Source organism: Harmonia axyridis, chromosome 2, assembly GCF_914767665.1.
Source record: "Harmonia axyridis chromosome 2, icHarAxyr1.1, whole genome shotgun sequence".
Lineage (NCBI taxonomy): Eukaryota > Metazoa > Arthropoda > Insecta > Coleoptera > Coccinellidae > Harmonia > Harmonia axyridis.
The window spans coordinates 40,227,069-40,232,744 of NC_059502.1; the positions used below are offsets into that span (position 1 = coordinate 40,227,069).

Below are 5,676 nucleotides of genomic sequence, written 5' to 3' on the forward strand. Positions count from 1 at the left end.
ACTCGATATTGACACAAAATGACCAGAATCTCCTCCAGAACTCTACCGATTGTGATGAAACTTTGCAATGAGGATCACATTCCTTGAACAGAGAGTTGTGCCAAATTCCATTTTTGTCGTTGCATCACAACCATAGAAAAAATTACTCGATATTGACACAAAATGACCTGAATCTTCGCGAGTGCTCATCCGATTGTAATGAAACTTCGCACTAGAGATAACAGTCCTTGAACGGATAGTTGTGCCAAATTTCATTTCTGTGGTTGCATCACAACCATAGAACAAATTACTCGATATTGACACAAAATGACCTGAATCTTCGCGAGTGCTCATCCGATTGTAATGAAACTTTGCAATGAGGATCTCATTCCTTGAACAGAGAGTTGTGCCAAATTTCATTTCTGTCGTTGCATCACAAGCATAGAAAAAATTACTCGATTTTGACACAAAATGACACGAATCTCCTCAAGTGCTCATCCGATTGTAATGAAACTTCGCACTAGAGATCACAGTCCTTGAACGGATAGTTGTGCCATATTTCATTTCTGTGGTTGCATCACAACCATAGAACAAATTACTCGATATTGACACAAAATGACCAGAATCTCCTAAAGAACTCTACCGATTGTAATGAAACTTTGCAATGAGGATCACATTCCTTGAACAGAGAGTTGTGCCAAATTCCATTTCTGTCGTTGCATCACAACCATAAAAAAAATTACTCGATTTTGACATAAAATGACACGAATCACCGCAAGTGCTCATCCGATTGTAATGAAACTGTGCACTAGAGATCACAGTCCTTGAACGGATAGTTGTGCCAAATTTCATTTCTGTGGTTGCATCACAATCATAGGAGAAAATTACTCGATATTGACACTTAATGACCAGAATCTCCTCCTGAACTCTACCGATTGTAATGAAACTTTGCAATGAGGATCACATTCCTTGAACAGAGAGTTGTGCCAAATTTTATTTCTGTGGTTGCATCACAACCATAGGAGAAAATTACTCGATATTGACACAAAATGACCGAATCTTCGTGAGTGCTCATCCGATTGTAATGAAACTTTGCATCAGAGATCACAGTCCTTGAACGGATAGTTATGCCAAATTTCATTTCTGTGGTTGCATCACAATCATAGGAGAAAATTACTCGATATTGACACATAATGACCAGAATCTCCTCCAGAACTCTATCGATTGTAATGAAACTTTGCACTAGAGATCACAGTCCTTGAACGGATAGTTGTGCCAAATTTCATTTCTGTGGTTGCATCACAACTATAGGAGGAAATTACTCGATTTTGACACAAAATGACACGAATCTCCTCAAGTGCTCATCCGATTGTTATGAAACTTAGCACTAGAGATCACAGTCCTTGAACGGATAGTTGTGCCAAATTTCATTTCTGTGGTTGCATCACAACTATAGGAGGAAATTACTCGATTTTGACACAAAATGACACGAATCTCCGCAAGTGCTCATCCGATTGTAATGAAACTTAGCACTAGAGATCACAGTCCTTGAACGGATAGTTGTGCCAAATTTCATTTCTGTGGTTGCATCACAATCATAGGAGCAAATTACTCGATATTGACACAAAATGACCTGAATCTTGTAACGGTTATATTTTACACCATTTTGATTTCGGTTGTTACTGCGCCCTCTGGAGTTTGATTGTTGATTCAGCTCGGAATATTCCGTATTAATTTAAATTTCAATTTATTATGGAACAGTTATTTCCGGATAAGTGAGGTCGAATATCATTACCGTTGGGAAATATTTTATAATTTCTGGATTTCTTGTATTAATTTTCTTCTGTGTGGGAAGTTTCGTTTGACAACTGGTAGATTCTGTGGTTATGAATGATTGTCAGATATAGAGGTTATCGGCGATTTGTGAGAATTTTGAGAAAAGGGCTTTTGGAAAAAATTGACCAAATTTGGAGAATATATGATCTAGAATCATCCTTGTTATAGGCGATTATTTCTCCAATTTGGATAATTCCCTGTTTGGCTTATGGTATTGTGAATATTTCTGGGAAATACGTTTTATACGTGATTATAAAATTTTCTTCCACCAGGCCCATCTCTTGTACTGAATTTACTCTGAAGATCTGAGAGGTATGATATCATTTCTATATCTTGAGCTGTTGTCTGAAATTTCTGTTTTATTAGGATTCGCTTCCCGCCGATTAGTTCGAATAACTGTTGAACTTATACGAAGAATATCAAGAAGATCCTTTTCCCTCGAACAACAACTGAGAGGTATAAATTCCGTTTCATTTTGTGAACAATATCTTATTATCTTTTATTAGGGTCCTAGTGCCTGGTAACGGCCTGGTTACTGTTTGGAATCCTAGTGCCTGGTTACGTTCAGGAATTCTTAGTCTGGTGTATAGTACGGTTGGAGTTTATGGTATTTATTTTCTGGTATATGGTGCTGAATTCTGGTGCAGTTCTGATGTATGGTACATTCTGATATATGGTACAGTTCGAGTACATAGTATATTGCTGACATATGGTGTAGCTCGAATAGATGGTGCATTCTACCTATAGAGATCTCACCGTTAGATTTGCTGTCAAGTCAACCTTCAATATTGATTTCGTATCAGGTAATCGGTGCTTGCACTGGCTTTAAGAGTATTGTATTGAGATTTAGTTTTGATTTATTGTACTGATAGTAAATCAGTTATTTGAATAGGAGTTAACGGTTTTATTATTAATTTTCTATCCATTGATATTTGTATTGAAGTTATAAGTTATATTGAATAAAGGTTGTTTCATGCTTATTATACACTGTTGCAATTGTAAACAGTTTGCAGTGAGGTGCACTTCACTAACTGGCCATTTATTTTAACAACTATAATACTTGTGTATCCCTTCAGGATTTGTAACTGGAATTTATTATCACTTTATTCAACCTGCTATTTTATACCAGCCAGTTATTACAACCACTGTATTTGTATATTCCTTCTGGATCTGGGGTTTAGGTCAATCTTCTTGTTTACTGGGTTATTTGTCTTGTTTATTATCTGGTATATTTGGAGTGTGTTGAACTCCGTTTACGTTTAGGTTTGGTATTGAAGTTTTAGGTTTAACCTGAGCCGAGTGTAGGCTGATTAAGGATTCTGTTGTCAGGATTAGGTTAGGTATTATAGGTTATAGAAAGCCCTTCTGGCATTTGTTGTTGATTATAGTTTATAGGAAGCCCTTCTGGCAATTGTTAGTATTAGGTAAAGTTTTTTGAGAAGCCCTTCTGGCTCTTGGTAATTTGGAGAATTCTTTTTCATTATTTTTTTTTATTATCAACCACTGCATAAATTTTAATTTTATTAAACGTTTGACTTGAGTGATTTGTTTTATTGCTACTCTGGTAGAGGAGTACGCAATTTATTCTTAAGACAGGCATATCTCTACCTGGCGCCCATTATTTCCACCTTATTTTGAAGAACTCACTCCCGTCTTCACTGAGTGTAGTCGCGAGCCGAACTTTAGCCTTGTGACCCGGCTTACTCAAGGTCGACACGTCACAAATTGGCGCCCAACGTGGGGCCTAAGAGTCTATTCTATCTGACTTGCAGTGGTTGATCGGTCTTGTCGTTAATATTGATATTTTTCGTATTCCGTTAGTTTTCAAAGCTACCTTGTTATAAATTCTTTCTGTAGTGTCGATTTCCGTTGTATTTATTGGCGCGGCCAATATTTTGTATATTTGAGGTTAGGTAAGATTGTGCTTTTAGTATTTTGTTAAGTATGGAGGGTCGAATGGACGTGAATCGTCTCGAAAAAGATGAATTAGGTTATGAATTGGCTATTAATGGTGTAGGTGACGTGAATACGGTTGTTGAGATGAGAAAGAGTCTTAGAGGTTATTTGAGGTTAGAAAAATCGGGAATTAAAACCAAGTATCCACCATATCCATATCGGTTCGAAGATGACTCAAAGGTAATAGAAAGCTCAATTTCATTCTTTCAAAGAGAATTATTAGATTTTTCGGGTGATGAGAAAAGTCCATCTTTCCTAAAAACGTCTACCCGCTTGGTACATTTGTTCAAACGAGCTGAAAGATCTCAAGCGCTCTCAGAGGAAGAACAGGTTCTCCGGTCAGGTTATTTAGCGAAAATAGTTGGATTACAGGCGGAACTAGGGTCGCGAGCAAGGAAATATAGGAGATTGTCGATGCAAACTCAGTCACCTCTGGAGTTAAGCATGCTGATGGATAAAGCTGGTATATCTGATTCATCGTCGGAATCTGAGTCAGATGACGCCACAGTTAGTGATATAGTTCGGAACACTAATACAGCCTCAGCTCCCCAATGTAAGGTACCTTCAGTATCCGTAGCCAAGTGGAATATAAGCAAATTCAGTGGAGATAATTCTAAATGCTCCCTAAGTTCTTTCCTTGAAAATGTCGAGGAATTATGTATTTCCCGGAACGTTACAGAGGAGCAGTTGTTTTTGTCTGTCAGCGATCTATTTGTGGGTAAGGCTCTTACCTGGTTCCGATCTGTCCGGTCCACCTTGTCAACGTGGGCTCAGCTGGTTGATGAACTTAGAAAACAGTTTCTCCCTCCCAATTATAACGAGAAACTTTTCGAAGAGATTAAACGGCGAACACAAGGCCCTGATGAAAGCATCGGTTTGTATCTGGCAATGATGGACACTATGTTCAAACGTCTTACTGTACCAGTCAATGAGGATGCTCGACTGAGAATCCTTCTTCGTAATATCTCGCCCTTTTACCAGAGTCAGTTAGGTTTGACTAACATAACCTCGATTTCGCAACTGTTGGATATCGGAAGACAACTCGAGGCTCGCAAAGAATCCATCGAATCCTTTGTACCTCCTCCACGAAATAGGAGCTCTCTGATGGAACCTGATCTAGCATACGTATATGCAGAACAACCTTCTGCCTCTTCTGTTGATGTAGGTAACTCTTCTGCTGATGTAAGTACCTCTCCGGCTGAGGTAAGTGCAGTATTGACTTGCTGGAATTGTAAGCAACCTGGTCATGCTGCTAGAGATTGTAAGATGACCAAAAATAAGCACTGTTTCAAGTGTGGTCGTCCAGGTTCCACTGTTCGGACCTGTCCTAAGTGTAAGCCGTCGGAAAACTGAGGGGGAAGACCTCTAATGGCAGTATGTGTGCCTTCCCTCATTTCTCTGCCCGTGATCGTTTACCTTTGCACCAAAAAGCTTTGTTGGATTATGTGTTGGCGCATGCGCAAAATGATGAACGTCCATATTTGTCGGTTTCAGTTTTTGATGTTAAGTTGTTAGGTCTTTTAGATTCAGGTGCTTCATGCACGATTATTGGAGGTCCTGGATGGACAATGTTGAAGAAATTGAATCTTAGTATTAATGTCGATAATGTTATTTCTTGTAGAGTCGCTAATGGACAAAGTTGTTTGAGTATCGGTTCGGTGGATTTACCGATTAAGCTTGAAAATAAAGTTAAGATGATTTCAGCCTTGGTAGTTCCTGAGTTGCCGCACTCTTTAATCCTGGGCATTGATTTTTGGAGGAAGTTTGGTGTCGTACCGGATCTTCGTTGTGGGAAATGGGTATTTCAACGTGATGCTGATGTCCCTGTGGATGCGATTGCATCAGAGGAACACCTTACCCCTGAGCAATCTAGGATTTTGAACGAGGTTGTGCAGGAAGCTTTTC

General features: G+C 38.8%; 1 long non-coding RNA gene across 1 annotated transcript; it reads left to right on the forward strand.

Moving 5' to 3' along the window:
• Positions 1–1,654: 1,654 nt before the first annotated feature.
• LOC123672154 lies at positions 1,655–2,606 on the forward strand. Its single transcript, XR_006746223.1, has 3 exons — positions 1,655–2,127; positions 2,182–2,271; positions 2,322–2,606. It is a non-coding gene; the product is annotated as an uncharacterized LOC123672154 (long non-coding RNA).
• The last annotated feature ends 3,070 nt before the right edge of the window (positions 2,607–5,676 follow it).